At 40.0% G+C, this 18,468-nt stretch overlaps 1 protein-coding gene across 3 annotated transcripts in view; it reads left to right on the top strand.

Annotated features, from left to right (window-relative positions):
* The first annotated feature begins 2,605 nt into the window (after positions 1–2,605).
* The window catches only part of Tbcel (tubulin folding cofactor E like), a 71,860-nt gene continuing 55,997 nt past the window's right edge, over positions 2,606–18,468 (top strand). Inside the window, exons 1-2 of one of the 3 annotated variants that reach the window (XM_063255945.1) lie at positions 2,654–2,853; positions 8,065–8,152. The gene's annotated coding sequence lies outside the window, so the exon portion shown is untranslated. Of the gene's footprint in view, positions 2,854–8,064; positions 8,153–18,468 lie in introns of all 3 variants that reach the window. The other 2 variants (XM_023566194.2, XM_005004937.4) reach the window with 2 other exon arrangements.

Here is an 18,468-nt window from a genome sequence, read left to right on the forward strand (position 1 = left end):
CATTAGAACTTTCTGTGACAATGAGAATATCCAGTGACCAATATGATAGCCATTAATCACATATGGTGACTGACATTTAAGACTAATGTTCTATGACTGAGAATACAACAATTAACTTGACTTTATTTCCATTCTCATTTATTTATTTATTTTGAGGCAGGTCTTGCTCCCTGAGGCAGTTCAGGCTGGTCTTGAATTCACTATACAGCCCAGGCTGGTCTTAAACTATGATCCTCCTGTCTCAGCCTCCCAAGTGCTGGGATAACAGGTGTGTGCCACCATGTCTGCCTGGCTAATTCATTTAAATTTGAATAACTGCATGTGACTAGTGGCTAACAGATCAACAGAAAAGGCGAAGAACAGGAGGAGAGAGGCAAGACAAGAAGCTGAGGAAGTTCACAGGCCCTCGATCATAAGGAACTTGGAGAAGCATGTTAACTGTTATCCCGAGAGCCATAAAGAATCTCAGAAGGGTAAACTCCAGGGAGTAACACAATCAGATATGAGTTTCACAAGGACAGTTCTTGTTTTTCTTGAAGAGACTGACAGGAGATGGGTAAAGATATTTATCTTGTCTTCAGAAGTTTGCTCTCTTACAGGAAAGAACAAAAGACAGAAAAATGACTCACACTTCAAAGACACAACTATATCACCAGTCACACTGAGTACCCATGAATATATTTATATATAGATCATACAGTGTTTATTAACAGTCACGGTTTATAGCTTTACTTCTCCTGTTGCTCACAAGGCCTCAGCTATTTGCAGGTGAGCCCTACTTGACAACGCTGATGCGAACACTCAAATCCCCATCTGAGTTCACAAACAAGTCCATCAACAGATTATCACGCGACAACCCAGGTCTTTCTCCTCTCTGTGCATTTCACTTTGCTCATCTTAAGGTTGTCATCACTGATGCTACTTTTGCCTGGTGTCACTTCACTGACTTCAGTGTCCAAGGCCATAAACTTTTAAGGTGTCAGAAAAGCACTTTATTTTCTAGGAAAGAAGGAGAAAACCCTCACCTGAAAAATATAAGCTATACTGCTCTAATCCTCACCTGTGGGTAAAACAAAAATAAAGTGACCAAAACAGGTCCTTAGGATCTGATGATGGTATACTGTCATTGGCCATCCCTTACAGAAGTTTATTTTTCCTTTTCTAGGCACGGAAACACACACATGTACATGTATTACACCCCTGACACACAGCATACTAAAGCACATACACTCTGGACAAAGACCTCTTCAGTGTTTAGCACTTCAGAGACACATTCATACAAAGGCTGAATTCTCAAGACCAGCCATGAAAGACTCTACAGAAGAAATGTTTAAAGAACATAAGCAACAAGAACCCAACAGTCAGATATAACATATATGGAGCAATAACACAGCATAATACGAAGTGCATGTTCTTTGGTGCCAGCCTCACCTAGATTCAAACCTCAGCCTCGTCACTTTACTAACTGGATGGTTGTGGGAAGATTACTTAACTTCTGAGGCATAAAAACAACATCTCTTCTTTCAGGAAAGAATAGCTTATTATGAGCCAAACATGAGTGATCATACCTGGGAACACTGGTCAAGAGGTTCCCTTAAGGGCCATGGTTTTCCACGGAAGAAAAGTCCCAAAAGAAAGTAGTAGGTGGGGACATCAAAGGTAGGTCTACCTACCTTTTTTTATAGGTTGTAGATGTTATCTTTAACAAGGTAGGGAAATCTGTTGCCAGGTTGAGATGTTATTACTTTAGGGTGGGTAAACATTCCAAGAGGTTATCTGACAGTCATCAAAGTGCTTGTTTAGTTAGATAGGAGGTTTATAATAAGTGATTATTGAAAAGGACTATGGATAGCCCAAGATTGCTTTCTTTTTTTTTTTCTGCAACATTCCATCTCTCCACAACCATGATGCTCTAAGGAGCAAGGTTCCTCTGCAGGGTCTCGAATATAGAGGCTCACACTTTTGAACTTCAGTTTCAATTCTAGAAAATACTGACTTGGCTGGCCTTATTGAAATCAGTATGTAGTCCAGACTGGCTTGAACTCTCAGTAATCTTCCTGCCTCAGCCTCCCAAGTGTTGGGTTTCACATGCTCCACCATTCCTGGCTAAAAAAAGATACTGACTTTTGGAGGGATAATGAAATTAAAAATCTCCTGTGTGCAATGGCTGTATTCAGAAGGTGCTCAAGAAATGGAGCTGCGGCTACTGGTGGAGTTTCAGATGCCACAGCGTTGGAAGAAAGGCCACCACATTCCTATCTATAAGCAGCATGTGATCTTATAGATGATACCCAGGTCGCACCTAGTATACTTTGCTTAGTTTATGGCTAAAGACACTGAAGCCAGAGACAAGAAGTGACTAGATCAGGGTCACACAGCAAATGAATGACAGCCAGATTAAGATTCCAAGTTTAGGGGTTGTAACCTGCTTCCTTTTCATTCAGAAACGACAATCCGTACTCTTCTGCACCGGGGGTGCAAGAGGAAGTACAGGCTATAAGCAGGGTTTCTGATGAAACCCTGGATTTCACACCTTCTCCGTCGCCATGGCAACCCCAGTTTGGTGGAGGGGATCCGCTCTAGCGGAGACCCCGCCCCTTCACGCAGCGAACGTGACACGTGCGGCAGGGTCACGTGTTGTTGTTGGGCTGGGAAAGCTGCTTCCGGGTCAATGCAGGACACTGGGCTCCGGCGGCCGGACTGGGGGCAGAGGTGAAGCGGAGCCGGCCGGGGCCGGGTGGGAGCAGGCCGGAGGCTGAGCGGCGGCGGCGGCGACGGCGGTGGCCGGGAGGGGGGAGGAGAGGCGCAGCCGGAGGAGCCGCCGCAGCAGCCCCCCGCCTCCGGGGCTGAGGGGTGAGTGGAGCCCGCCCGCCGGCTCTCCGGTCCCGGGCCCGCGGCGCCCCCGGCAGGAGGCGGGTGGGGAGGGCTCTGGATGGGGGCCAGGGGGAGGACCCTAGGGAGGACTCCGGGCCGGACGGCAGGTCTGCCCTGGGGACGGGGCGAAGCTGGGCCTGGCCGGGTCGGGCGGAGCTGGGAGGCCTTGGGAGGGAGAGCAGGCAGGTCCCTTTGGAGGGCCGTCCTGGGAGGACCCCTGCTTCTAACTGTGCCCCGGGGCATGAGGGTGGGGAGAGGCCCTCCGACTGGTAGAGACCGGCTAATGTGTGGGACTGTTGGGGAAATAGGAAACTTGTCTCTGAACCACTGAATTTACAAAAAGTCCCTAGAGATGGGGAAAGAGTGCCCATTCCTGGACTGCTGGGATACTGGTCCTGCCCCTTCTAGGCTCTGATGAGGTGATTTGATACGAGGTTTTTTTGCCCCTAGTTGAGAGACGCTGAGAGTGGGGCGGGGTGAGGGATTGGGGGTACGGTAGGGTCTGGCAGGATGGTACCGGATCTTGGGAGAATCTGGGTGGGGCTTCTCTGTTGAGAGTGGGGAGTACAGATTCTAGGTCCTCTTGGGAGATTTCTTTGGGGCAGGTGATTCCCAGAAGTTGTAGTTGAGGAAAGTTGGTTGGAAGAGTTGGCCATTTACAATTAGTGTCAAAGGAGCTTTACTTTGGAGGTTGCTAAGTTACACAGAGCTTGTAAGCTTTGCCTGCTTGGGGTGTGTTGGGGAACCTAGCAGTGCTTTCAGGGTCAGCCAGATACTGGCTGAGCTGGAGCTTGGCCCAGTTCTTTTCATGCTGCCATCGAACTCTAGCATTGGTGTCCTCTGGTCCATCTTGAGCAGAGTATACATTAGGTGCTGAAGACTGAGAAAGACATACAGCTTTTGGGTCTGAGCTATTAGACCTAGATTCTAGGGTAGTATCTTTCGGATTAACTCCCTCTCTTTAAAAAAAGCCCTACCTCACAATAAGAAGTACATCTGGCATTGTGATCCAGTACATATTCACATAAGAATGAATGGTCTGATACATACCCACAAACTATTTACCCTCATTAAGTGTGATGTGTTGTGATGATTTCTATTATATTTCATTCTCTTTCTTTAGAAAAATGCTGACCGATATCTGCCAAATTGATTTATGGGGTCACACCTTGAAGTTTGAAAACCGCTATTTCTGAGACATTTGACTAGTCAGTGTCCCTATATTGTAAACTTCTAGCGAACAAAGATGAGTCCAAGAAGAGGGGAGTTTGGAGCAGGGACAAGGCAGCAAATATATTTGCCTGCCCCAGTTGGTTAATGTCTGTAACATGTAGTATATTTGACTCCTGTTTCCTGATGTACCGTAATCTTAATCATTGATATATTACTGTTGCACCATCATCTGATTGACAGTTTTCCGCATCCTGTCTTTTCTGTTCTTTGCTGTGTCTGAGAAATATGAGAGGCCTAAGTTCATTTAGCTGCTTTATCTCAATGTCAGAGTTAAGGGTATTTTATTTTACTCCTCCAGTGTTGTAAAATACATGGATTTTTAAATTTTTATTTTATTCCCAAGTTGCCCAGACTGGCCTGGAACTCACAGTCCCAACTGCTTCAGCCTCCCAAGATGCAAGCATACATTTTTGCTATGTGTACAAAGCTATAGAGTTCATGGATTTAGAATTATTTTAAATATAGTCGTAACAGGTATAACTGAATCAGTTGAATTCTTAATTCCCAGTAAGAAACTTAGGTTTTTCATCTGTTTTTAAAATAGATGAGATTCTTAGTGTCAATTCATAGTAAAAATTGAGCATTGGTGAACAAAGTGAGAGCTCTTAATGTGTTACTCTTAAAGCAATATGAAACCGACAGTGCTTTGAAAAGTTGTCACACAGCCTGTTGCTGCATATTGAGTGCCAAATGATGTCTGATTTCAGTAGGTAAATTTTTATAGAGTGTTTGAGGCCAGCAGAATGGTGCTCATTGTTGCTGAGGATGAATTCATATTACTTGAGATGTGCAATTCAAAGGCACAGGCATTAGGAAAGACTCACCCAGTTTAAAACTTCATCAGTGGGGACACATTCTTGATTAGATGCCTTATGAAAGCAAGTACTTTCATCTTCAAACCTTATTACAAAACATATCTTTCTTGCCTGTAACTATTTGTTCACTATGTCTTAATGGTGAGGCCTGAGATCGGCATGGGTCAACCATCTTTTACAGATTCTTTTTTTAGGTGAATGTTACTTGTTTTTAAAGTATTTAGCTTTAAGGACTGTTTAAAGATGATTTTATTTTATTGTAAATATTTGGAACATTAAGGAAGACTCTCATTAATTTCCTTTTTCTGTGAATCGTGTACCTGTCAATAAACAATTATGGCGAACTTACTCTGAGTGATTACGTGTGCTTTTTTATATTTCATCTTTTCCAACGTGTAAGTCTCAGGATTTATACTCTGTTCCCTTTGTAATTTTTGCTTCCATATTGCTGTTGGTTTGGAAATCAGATACTTACATATTTGTTAGAATTTGGTATAAAATGAAATTATGTTGCTCTGGTTAGTGGTTCATGTGTACACACACACAGGCACACTTTTTTTCCTTAGTGTTTATGTGTAGCTGTTTACCTCTTAATCCTGGACTTTGATCTAAGTAAGTGAGCTCTTTTATGTACTTTGGGCCTCGTGAGCGATATAAAAACTGAAAAGCAGTATAAAACTGGTTGTGATCAATGTGGGTTTCGTGAGTGGAGAAATTATTTCCCTGTGGTGGTTTCCTCTGCCCTATGAGTCATTAAGTTTGACTCCCCTTTTCAAACTACTTGGTTCTTGAGTCCTGGATCAGGACAGTGAGAGTACAACTATTTCTGTTGTTTGTATTCTGGTTTTATGAAATCTTGAATCGCTTCTTTTTTTGTTTGTTTGTGGGTTTTTTTTTTTTTGGTCTTTTTCCTTTTTATTGGTACCGGGGATCGAACTCACGACTGCCTGCTTGCAAGGCAGGTGCTTATGCCGCTGAGCTAAATCCTCAGCCCTTGAATCGCTTCTTAAGAGTACTCTTTCAGAGTATGACTAGGATTACTTCATTTTTCTCAAAAACAGCTGGTTGCCTCCCACTGTCAGCACTGAATAAAACCTGTTCTGTTTATTTAAATGGACATTCAGGCTCTCCAGGCTTTCTCACCTTTTTCTGATAATTCCATTCCCCAAAGCACTTAAGGTCTTTCCACTAAGGTCTTTGATCATCCTATCTTCTCTAGCATGTTACAAAACGTTCCCTAGAGCTGGGGCACTAGCTCAGTGGTAGAGGCTTCCTAGCTCGTTGATGGTGGGTGAGTGGGATCAGTTTCTTTTTGAAATCCTGTTCATCCTCATTTCGGATCAGATGACCCTTCCTTCTCTGAAATCTTACATGTATTTTCTGTACACCTTGTTTTATCCCCTTTAACTCTGAAGCATCTAGAGGTCAGGAGGCTCTGGTATCCTTGAACCTCTAGGACATCCAACATACAGCTCACAGACAAAGTGAAGCAGAATTGATTGAACTTCTGATTAAAAATGCAGATCCTTGAATTTTGCTCTAGACTTGCTGGACCAAAATCTAGTGGACTCTTAGGATCTATTTTATTTTAGTAAGCTACCCATGTTGTTTTTTAAACTCAAGCTATTCTGTATAATAAAATTTAAGAATCACTGTGTTAGTGTGATTTGAATTGTAGGGGCTCACACAGTTTTTGAGCAAACAGTGTTAATGAACTGAGCAGTATAGTTCAGCAGGTTGATTTATTTCTGTGCTTTGAAGTCAGCCTAGATTTAAATCTTGGTTCTATCACTTACTAGCCTTGTTCTTAGAACCTCACTTTATATCAGTTTTCTGGTCTGTAAAATGGGAATATAATACCTCTTCTAAGATCATCGTGAGAATTCTGTGGGATAATCCATGTAACATAGCACATAATACAAATAAGCTCTCAGTAGATTTTATCTGCTGGTGTCATCATGATAGCTAAGTTGCCATTGGTCAATTTGGAAATGAAACATGGTTTGAAGAATAGGTTCCGGGTCAGTCATTGTCAATAACAAATTACTCAAGTGGTCTGAAGAATTGAGACTCAACACTACATTTTAGGTTAATAGGTCATGGACCTATGTAGTAATATAAAGTCATAAAGGTGCTTTATCTTCTTTAGAAAGATTGATATCAAATTAGTATATTAAATTTTTTCTCCACTTCCCTGGTGCCCAATGAACAGAAGTACAGATTTCTACCAGGGCCCGTAGTCCTCTCCCATCTGGCCAGACCAGCCCTTAGTAGGCAAGATCTGGTTGTGGTCAGGGTGGCATGGCCATAGATAACCTAGCCATTGTCTTCTAGCCACTTCTAGCAGTGGTCTGCATTTCTTTTGCTTAATTGTTGCTTATGCTTGTGCTTTCTCCCCTTTGCGTCTGGTAAATTCTGCTTGCTTGTAAGATTCAGCTTTATGTGTGACCAAACTCCTTAGTGAAGATAGTTACTGTTCCCATGTTCTCAGAGTGGTTTGTCTAGTCTTGTCTTTGTGTACATTTGTCTTAAGTAGGATATGTTCTGGCATATGTCTGGTGTTGGTTATGAGTCCCTTTCTATTGGAGTGAGGTATGTTTGACTCTTTAGCTCCTCTGTCTGACCTTTCCTACTCACAGCTTTTGCAGTGATTTCAACAATTGATTGACCATTTCCAACATGCCAAGTGCTAAGCTTAGATGGTTTGATTTTAAAAACTTAGCTTTCACGGTAACTTTATGAAACAGTTACTGATAGCTTCATTGTACAAATGAAGCAGGCAGAGAGAGGTAACTTGTGCATACTACGCATCACTTGGAATCCAGAATTAACTAGGACCCATAAACCTCAGGATCTTGTGGCTTTGCAAAACTTTTACTAGTGATTCACTAATCATCCTCAGGAATGTGACACATAAATACTGCTAAAAAATAGCTGCTTAACATTATTCTTAGAATAATGCTTTTCTAAAAATTTTCAGAATTGTTCTGCCATACTTCATGGTGTAGTTGACTTTGATTTCACTGCCAGAGATGTTGGCTCATGTCAATTCAAAATAAAATTTGCCTTTCCATCCATCCAGCAAATAAGTTGTTGCCACATTCCAGGCAGTGCTTGATGTCATATTGAACTTGTTTGACAGATCCTGTCTCTGTGGAACCGAAATTCTGGTGGAACTTAATAAACCAACAGATCTTGATAAGTGCTGTAAAGAATGAAAAGATGAAGTGGTGAGTGATTAACAGTGGCAGGGGTACCGTTTTCGATGGGTTGTCAGAGGCAGCCTCCTTGAGAAGGAAACATTTGTGTTTAAATTTGTGATTCACGTGCTGAGATGAAGCAGCTCCGCCAAGAGCCAGGAGAGGCGGAAATTAATACGGCAATAAGAAGTAGGAAGCCAGGGAGTTTGAAAGCTATTGGGCTAGGAAGAGAGTGGAAGGAAGTCAGGTTAGAGAGGTAAGCAGACAGCAGATGAAATGAAATACAACGTTGGACTTGATCCTAAATAGGAAAGAAAGCCATTGAAAAGTTTGAAGCATGTAAATTGACTTGAAGTTTTAAAAGATCACTTGGCCACTTTGTGCAGAATTAATTACCAGAGTCGAGAGAGACCAAGGAGGAGGCTGCCATGCAGCAGTGCGAGTGACAGGTTGACGATGGCTTGAACTAGAGCAAGTAATAGGGAGGGAAAGAACGGGGCAGAACTGAGATGCTTTGGATGTGGTGTCGGTAGATCTTGCTGATTAATTACTGAGAGGAAGAGGAAAATATAACTTCTGAGATGGGGCTAGACAGAGGAGCAGCAAATTTGGAAAAAAGATTTTGAGTTTGATTTCGCCTCATGTGCCTGTTCCTCATTATATACTTCCATCCTCAAAGCATACCACTTTTGAATTTTGTATTCCTGGCTTTTTGTTTTTACCACGTAGGTATATGAATAATATTAATATGATTAGTTTCTTAAGTTTGTATAACTGCAATTGTATTATATGTATTCTCGTGATTATTTTACCCATTGATCATTATTTTGTAAGTTACTCACATTGAGGAAGCAAACTTAATGAATTGGCATTTGCTGATTTTTTTTGTTGTGTAGCATTTCATTTATGAATATGTTTGTGATATATCCAGTTGTGTATTCTTAGAAGTAAAGGCTGTTTTTCTCCTGGATTTTTGCAACTTCAAATGTTGTTGTTGAGGATATTCCTGTATCTGGCTCCGGGAGCATATGTACAAATTCCTGTGAGTTTTCTCTGAGAGTTGTGTAAGTGGGTATTGTATTTCACCCCTATTAACAGTGATAAATTGTGTTTACACAGTAAATCCTCCCACCAGCAATAACAGTGTAAGTTTCTCCTCTTTGCCAGATGTGATGGCACATGCTTGTAACCCCAGCACTCAAGATGCTGAGGCAGGAGGATTGCCATGAGTTCCAGGCCAACCTGGGTTACCAACCTGGGTTACGTAGTGAGTTTAAGGCCAGCCTGAGATACATAGCGACAGTCTGTCTCAAAAAAGCAAAAATAAATAACCTGTTCTTAAAAAAAGTTGCTGTTCTTCCATATATTCTTCAACACTTGATGTTATGAGAGTTTTAAGTTGTGCTTCTTCAGATAAAATGGTATTTTCATTGAAATTTTAATGTGTCTTTAAATACTGCTGAACATGAACATCTTTATATATATATTAGCCCTTCAAGATTTGTCTTCTGTTAAATACTGGTTCATATTTTTTGTCTATTTTTCTATTGCATTGTTTACCTTTTAAATTGTTTTGAGTTTTTCATGTTTGTTATTAGCGCTATGATTATCTTTTTTTCTTCCCATTTCTGACTTGTCTTTTTATGTTCTAATGTCTTTTGTTGGTCACAAGCTTTTCATTTTCATGGCCAACTTTTCGTTTATGGGTTTAAAAAAAGTTTTGTTAATGGCTGGTTCCCTAAATCAAGATCATAAATCACATCTGTTAAAAGGAAAAGCTATTCTTCGCAAGGAGAAGGCTTGCTTTCTCATTCAACACTCAAGTTTTTTCTATATTGTGAGTTCAGGGTTCAATTTCACTTTTTCTCAGATTGACATTCGTTGTCCTGGAACCAGCCGTGACTAGTATAACTTTTCTTTACTGATTTCACTGCCTTATTTAAGACTGTCTCTAGCTCTGTTTTCTGTTCTAGGGATCAGTTTTTTCCCCCCTAGAACTGTTTTCTTTAACCAAAAATACTTGAACTTTGTTAGTTGGAGTATTTTTATGTGAGGTTGCTGCAAACACTGAATTAGTGAATATGAAATGACTACTTCAGGGAAATACAGTATCACACTGCCTTCTTTTGAAGCTAGTGACGTTTTTGCCAAGTGATCAATACGTGAACCTTGTCTTATATGTGCTTTCGTGTGCTTGGTGTTGGGCATCGAACCCAAGGCCTTACATATACTAGGCAAATGCTTATACCACTGAGCTACATTCTCAGCCCTGTTTCTTTTTGAAGATACTATATTTAATACGTATGTTTAATTTGCTCATTTGACTTCACTACAAACAGCAGTGTAGTTTGTATCTGAAGGAAGCTGTCTAATTCGTATTTTCTTCCTGAGGCACATGTTAGCCTCCTGTACTTTAAGAATACCACTTAGCATTTAGGCACTGCTCTGGGGCTTCATTCTAAATAATTAAATCACCATTTAAAAGCACAAAAATCTGAAAAGCATGGAACTGAAGAGGTTGGAAGAGGGCGCATGTTGGCATGAGAACGGAGATGGGAAGACAGTGTCCCCCGTTCTGCCTCGGTGGGGGATGTGAACATTTGACTGTCATGGTCTCTGCGTATATCTGCAAGTGACTGCAAAACTGTGGCAAGTATTGATTGTGATGTTAGAAATAAATCAGAGTAAAATAACTTGCATGTTCTTGAATATGTAATGTATGGAGAATGAGACTAGATCTGTGAAATATTGGGAGGTAACAGCACTTTCTTTGTCAGCTGTATCTCTTAAAGAATAATTTAATACAGTGAACCTTTGAATAGTGTGTTCTGAGTGACAGATTATCTCAGTAGAGGCTTCTGTTTTGAGAATATTCTATTATATCTGTAATCATGGTATTATTATTTAGTTCACAGATACATGTTTCAAGTAAATAATTTTAGGAAAAAAACACAACTTGTAGAACAAATTGCAAGTCATCCAGCCCCACGTGCCTGTTGCTGTTTACTGGGCGTGAGTAGTAAGAGGGATGGTACAAGCATTAGCTAGTGTTTATTAAATGCTTGCTTGTGCTTAACACATTTTGCTGTATAATCTTTTATTCGTCAGCAGTTTTCTGAGCTTGGAGTGAGGAGCTATGTGTTACCCCTTCCTGTAGATGAGGCGTCTTGGAAAACCCCAGTCACATGGTGGAAATAGACCAAGATTTACTTCCAGCCAGTTTAGTTCCAGAATTGGCACTTGGGACCCTTGGACCGTAGTGCCATATTGTGGAATGTGGGAGGAGCTGGTAAAATGTCTTATAATGTGTAAATTTAAGCAGCCTGCCAGCCTGTAGTCTCCAGAAAGCCAGAGTGAGGAACTAGTCGTTGATTCTAATGAGAGTTTGCCTTAATGTGGAGGCTTCTGTGGAGTAGAGATAATGAGATAACCTGCGCTGTGAACAGCTGGCAGTGATCCTCACCTTGTGGGTGTGTCCACAGCTGCAAGAAAACAGGCGTATACAGTTTTCTTCCCATGAAACCTAACCTATGCAAGAAAAAAGTTACTTGCAGTTTGGAAGGATAGAGAAGTTGAGGATAATTTTCCCCGCTGGTGAGAAGACTAGGCAGTATTAAGCTGCTTAGTCTTTTGGTTTAGTGTGATGTGGTTGCAAGAGGTATTTTGACTGTAGTAGTCTCCATTCATTTTAGTAAGTTACATTTGTAGAATTTGTGTATGTGGTGCTACATACTGTTGACAGGAGATATTTTTTTAAGACAGCATGGCTCAGCAAATTGAGAATACACAAAGTATGACTTCGTGTGCTGGCCGCTCACAGAAGCCTGAGCAGCTCTCCTCAGTTCCCTAGACTGTTCGTGGAGATAAGTGTGAGTTTGTCTGTTTCAGAGTGGTTGTGGGAAATTAATAGGCTTTAAATTGATTGTTAATCTCAGTGTGGAGACGCTTGGTTTAGGAACAAAAGTACATGCCTAATTCTGCTTTGAGTAAGTGCAACAATAAAGCTCTGGAATCTTCTCAGATTGAATCTGGGCCAAATAGAAAAGTTGGGGTACATGTTCATTTGTTTGTGGAGCAGCTGGCTGGGGGCGAAGAGAGCAAGTGAAGACCTCTCCTTGGAAACTTTTGAAGCAAAAAGGGTACAGTGAATGTTAAGCACTTTTGGTTGTAATTCCTGAGTGTCTGGAAATCACTTTTTGTTCTGTATTTTAAAATGCTTAATAGGGATTCAGACCTTTGGTTTAAGTGAACATTTCTGGACAATGAAAATCAAGAAATAAGTGTTTTGAAATATTTTCATACAAGGAGTTACTTCGCTAAATAAATTTTTTTCTCAAATTTGTCATTATAATTATAAACTTCTTTGACTAGTGCATTTGAGTCAGACATTTGAAATGTGGTGTTTCGTACAGTAGATTACAAATATGGGAGTCAGTCAGATTTGCTATTGCGCAGTTGAAGGTGAGAAAATTTTGTGTTTTTCCAACATGAAATGTGCCTTAAATGGAAAACAGTTAGTTGTTTAGTAGAAACCATTAATAGTTTGGAGGCTGCACTTCTTACTGAAACAGAAAGATGTACTTCCTACTGAAACAAAGATGTTTTAAACGCCTTCCATGTCACTAATGCGGTGAAATGAATTGCTGGTAAACATTCTGATGTTTGTGGTGTTTTAAGAAGGGTAGTGATATGATGGCATGATGAGAGGGTACAGAGCTGATGAATAGCATTGAAGGAGCCATCAAGAGTTTGGTTTCACATTTCATCCGTCAGGATTGGTTATTTTCTTTTAATCTTTTACCAAGAAAGGCTGACGTTATCACACTTGCATGTAGTATAGTACACTTTTGAGAAAGAGACTTTGAGGAACAGGCAGGTTCTTAGTAGTGAAATCGTGGTGTGCTGTATTATAATAACTTATCACTTGAATTTGTTTGGTAACTGGAATGCTAACAATTAAGTCAGTAAACTGGTTAATTCTACAAAATCTAAAATTTTTTTTGGAATTAATTTATTTTCGTTTTCATCTAAAGAGGGCGTTGGAAATAAACGAGATAGAAGTACAGGTGTACCTAACTCAGGAAGTGAAATTGGAAGAGTGACACAGAATGAGATTGTCCAGCCTAATTACACTGAGTTGGACCCTCTGCCCGTTAAGTGTTTATATGGGAGAAATAGCTGTTAGTGGTGACCTCAGCAGAAAACCTCATTAAAGCAGTACTTTACAAACCTTGAAAGTGATGGTGTAGATATATATTTATTGACGTGGAAGGTTTTTCATGAACTTTATAGCAAAAAGAGAGGCCATAAACTATATGAATATAAAACTGAGCAGCTTAATCTTTAAGTAAAAAATATAAATCTACATAGCCTAGAAAAGGTGATATGGAATGGTATACATTGTAAGATATGTCCTCAGGCTTAATCTGCATGCTAAATTTGTCACCAAAGTTTCCAGATATTTCTATGACTCTAAATATGCTTCAGATGTGAAAGCTTTGGTAACACATCTTTAGCTAATAAGGAATTTGGTGGGGTTATAAGTTTTACTCTTGTTGTTTAGTTATATTTAATGGGAAATTTTAAAAAAAATCACATAAATTGTATTTTTTAATTTTTAGTTAATTAATTTTAAAGAGAACAAAATAAAACCACAAAGCAAACTGGTACAAAACAATACAAGCAACAGAGGATTTCAAATCAAGACAACAGGAAATCAACAGTGGCTACCATAATGTCTCGTGTTTTCTTCAGAATAGCTGTCCACATCATCACACATCATATGTAGATTATATTTTAAAAGCAAATATTAAGGCAGATTTCTCTCTTTAATTTTTCCTGGAGAGAAAATATATATAACATACGCACATGTTTTCCCAGAGTAATTCTGTTTTACTGGGCTATTCCCTTCTGCTGAGGATCAAAAAGGCCTATTTGGAAAACAAAACAAATAGAAATTCCAGCTACCTAAAATGTTTTAAGAATCTGACAACATGTTTGGTTCATTGGGTATCTGTTCAAATATAGGTTTCTGGCATGAAGTTAAAAGAGAAGTCCACAAAGTGAGTTAAATGGACTTAAGAAAAATAGAATAAAACCAAAACAAGACAAAGTAAAACTTGCAAAAATTCAGAAAGCTACTGATCCTAAGTGGTTTTTGAAGATATTCAGAAGATCTTTCTCCTTAGGTTTTGTTAGTTATTTCTTGCCTCCCCAGAAGCCCCTGACCCTAAACTTAGACCATACATTTCTCATGTCCTTTAAAAAACAAACAAACCCCCCCACTTTAATAACCCTTGACCTTTCATCTAAGCTTCTGGAAGACTGGTTCAGTCATTGTCTCCACTTAGTTCCCTGACACCCTGAAACAGGGACAGCAAGCCTTTGGAGAGCTTTTAATACAGACAGCCCCCTTCAGCTCTGTGTTATGTTTGCCACACTGCCCTGTGCTGTGTCACGGCCTGTACCCCTTGAGTATCCTGAACTTGCTTCTTCCAAGGTGAGTCAGCTCCTGACTGCGCAGTCCGTTGAGGATTTTAAAATTTACGTAACTTTGACCTCTCTGGTTTTCTGCTTTAGCACAGCAGTAACACCATCTGTGTACTCCGCTTACCATGATCTATGGGTTTTTTTCCTTAACTGTTACCTTTGCAGGATGGTCTAGCCTGAGGGATGGCAGTTATGATCTGACCACCCTCACCTCTGGTCCACTCTCCTGCCTCCCCCCGTCCCGCTTCCCCACCACCCCAGTATGTTTTCTGTTTAGCAACACCACTGTTAAGCCACTTCAGGAGTCTCGTGTCTGTTTAAGCACCGTATCTCCTGTGTCTGGAATGGCCCTCCCATCCTGTAACTTAATGTTTATCTTTCAGAAATACCTCAGAATCAACCTCCTTCCTTCATCATGCTTCCAAAAGTCATTTACCGCAAATACTGGACAATTGTTTTCTTCGATAAAACTAGGAAAACTTTTTGAAGATTTAGCCCCATCCAAAATTGGAGTTTGGAGTTTTTCCCCACAAGTGTAAATCAACACTCAGCTGTGTATACCTGGAAACCAGAGGAGCAGCTGCCTGAGCCAGCAGCCCCTTTCTGTTCCTTGCTAGTCGCACCTGCAAAGGCAGCAGTGGGCCTGAGCTTCCCAAGGTGTTACTGCCTCCTGCCATACTTGAAGCTGCAGGCTGGGGAGGATCTAGGTAATTTTATTAACACTGAACTTAGCAAAGGCAGTGCAGGACCTGAGGTTATTCCTCCAGCCTTTCCCAACAATTCATAGAGGACTTTTTGCTTTGTGCTTATTAAAATCACAGTCAAGGACAGCAGGACACAGTTCTGATGCTGTCACCTTCCTGCTGACTTCAAACCCTCCTCTCAGTTTCATTGTACTTTAGTGCTGAGGCTCAGGCGATTTGTTTCGGCTTGCTTTTACTTTCCTAATTCGGTTTTATGAAAGCATCTGTTTCTGTTTGGTCATCCATATTATTTTCTTGTCTAAGTCTTTTATAAAATATTATAATATTGTATATTCCACATACAAAAATTCCAATTTTCTCATAGAAACTGTAATAATGAGAAAATTTTTAAAAATCCTTTGGGAAATTAATTGGTTATTTCCAGACATCATTTTAAAAATGTTTTATAATTGGAAAACAATAATGTATAAACTTGGTGAGTTCAAGTGATTCAAAAGGGTAGACAAATCTCTCTTTTCCTTCATTTTTTCTCTCTGGAGTTTTCTACTGGCACTACTTTTGCTTGTTAGTATTTTTTTCCTTCTGGAAATTGTCCATGTACAAAGCGATGAATGTATTTTTGTGAGATTCAGAATTTATATTTTGGTACTCGGGTGCTATTTATATCTCTTGGAAGTTGTAAGGCTGGTTATATTTAACTTTCTGAAGTACACTACTCCACATTGTTTTTTGTGAAATAAATATTGATGTTGCATAACAGGAAGAGGTGTACCTTACATATCATCCAAGGTGAGTTGTTAGGCATTTCCTATTTTCTGCTTCCAGTCGTGTTGAGTTTCATACAAATTTTGAGCTGACCCTTTTATTGCAAACAAAGTGTAAATTGCTTGATAGCAGTTGAGGGTACGTGGGTAACTGGATGTTCAGTTCTGATATTAATCCACCTGGCAAAAGTGCTCTAAGCACTTTTTATCTTCCAGCCTGTGCATTAGTCTGACTCATTCCAAGCGCTTTTCAGGAGGATATTATTATAGTCCAAATCGCGAGGCACAAAGGAGTTGAGATTTTCACAGGCACACTCCATGACTCGTAAGGGAACCAAACAATGTCGCCCAATATTCCTGGGTCCTGGCTTTAAGCACTAATTCAGAGCTGTTTGTACAGCAGTCGGGACTCTGCCAACTGTAGAGGTAGACTGATGTGATTTGACACTTGTTATTTTCAGAAAGTCATTGATGGCCCCTCTATTCCCAGAAAACCTTTTAAGAGGCTCCAGGTTAAGATCTTTTTCTTCCTGGTATTTCCTCATTTTTCAGTCTTCTTGGTTTTCAGCCCTCCTTTCCCACCTACCATTCCTCTTCAAATTGGCCCACCAGATAGAGTAGGCTTTTGTTACCACTCCATTTTGTAACGTAAATATTCTTAAATAAAACCAAGTCCTTGTTGTACACCTGCATTCCTCGAAAGCTATTTCAGTAGCTTATTCTGGAAAATGACCAGTGAAGGTGCCTGGTATCTGTTTTCAGTTCTTAAAAAAATAATAAGTTTTAAAGCCCAGATTATTTAGAAGAGTTAAGCCTGGATCTGTGAGGAAAAACTTAAGTTCCCATGCATGCTTGCTATTACTAGGACTTCATTTGACTTGATTATTAATTTTGCAGCCCCTCCATTTATTAGTCAATTGTGTTTACTTATTGACCTTTAATCACGTAGGTTTAAGTTGTTCTTATAGCCCGAACATAAAAGATACCATTATTTTGACAGTGACTGTTCACCTTTCCCACACACTTTGTGGTTTTTCGAGCTGCCAATTGTATGGAAGATGGCAGTGTAACTTCTTTGATGTTTTTGTTAGAGATTTCTAAAAATTCTGTCGGTATTCTGCTAGACACATCTTTGATAAGGACCATCATGCCTATTGCTAGTGGCAGAGCTCTTTGTTCTCTGCTGTTGATGGTGGTAAGTTAATATTAGAAAAGAACCTTTCAGTCTGAAAGTTCCTGAAGCCAGAAACGACACAACTCAGTTCAAAGATTGACACAGTTTTAAGATAGAGGGCAGCCCTCTACTATTGCTCTGTATAGATAGAAAGAACATGACAAATTTACTTTACAAATGAGTTTTTAAAAACAGGACAGCTGCATATTTTCAGTGTCTTGTGATGTACTCATTAAATGTATTCTATAGTCTAACCTTTGCTGAATTACTTTCACAAACATTTGTTTGGTGAATTACATCTGTTCCCTGGATGGCTGTGCGCTTGGCAAGCATCTACTGTGCTCTAGGCGTTGGTGAACTGATTTCACAAAGCCCAGTAAACATGCTGCTGGTGGTAGTCTAGGATATAGGCTAAGTTGAATGACTGCTTTTATATTAGTGCCCCACCCCTTCTCCAATTTTTGTTGCAGATTTGAGGGAAAGGTTTAGAGTGTCTGTAGGTGAGAAATTGATTGCATTTATTTCTCAAGGTCTCTTACTATTTATGAGAAATCTTTCTTTCATGGTTGCTAACTATAAGCCTGTGATGTATATCCGAGATCCTGTCCTCACATGGGTTTAATCTGCTGTGAATACTTTAAATGGAATTTTTATTCTCCCGTATATCTGCTTGAATTTGCTTTATGGGTTTCATGTCTTTCCTGTGCCGAGCACTCATGGCCTCCATAATTTTCTTTCTTTTTTTTTTTTTTTTTTAAACTTTTTATCGGTACCAGGGATCGAACTCATGACCTCCTGCTTGCAAGGCAGGTACTTATGCCACTGAGTTAAATCCCCAGCCCCCCTCCAAAATTTTCTTAAGCTTATCTGTTTGGTTTTTTATGTTTATTTTTTATTTTCTTGTATCTGCTCTAGCATTGCTAAGCATGATTATTATTTTGAACATCATCTCTGCAGTTATCTGAGATTATTTTTTATTTCATCTTTTCCAGATCCTTATTCAATTGCTTTGTTGTTTTCACTTCATAGAGACCTGGTAGGAGGCTTTTGGATTATCCCACCTCAGTGTCCCCTGGGTTTGCCTTTGGTGAGCCAGATGTCTGGGGTTGCATCTTGTTTAAGTGCCTTTTCATTTTTTATTTTTTATTTTAATTCCTGGAGTGATGCTTGTAAGTTGGCTGTGGTGGTTTGCATTATTGGTAGTATTTAGGACCG

The sequence above is a fragment of the Cavia porcellus genome, unplaced genomic scaffold, assembly GCF_034190915.1.
Source record: "Cavia porcellus strain 051 isolate PalLab524CR breed Dunkin Hartley unplaced genomic scaffold, mCavPor4.1 scaffold_9, whole genome shotgun sequence".
Taxonomy (NCBI): Eukaryota; Metazoa; Chordata; class Mammalia; order Rodentia; family Caviidae; genus Cavia; species Cavia porcellus.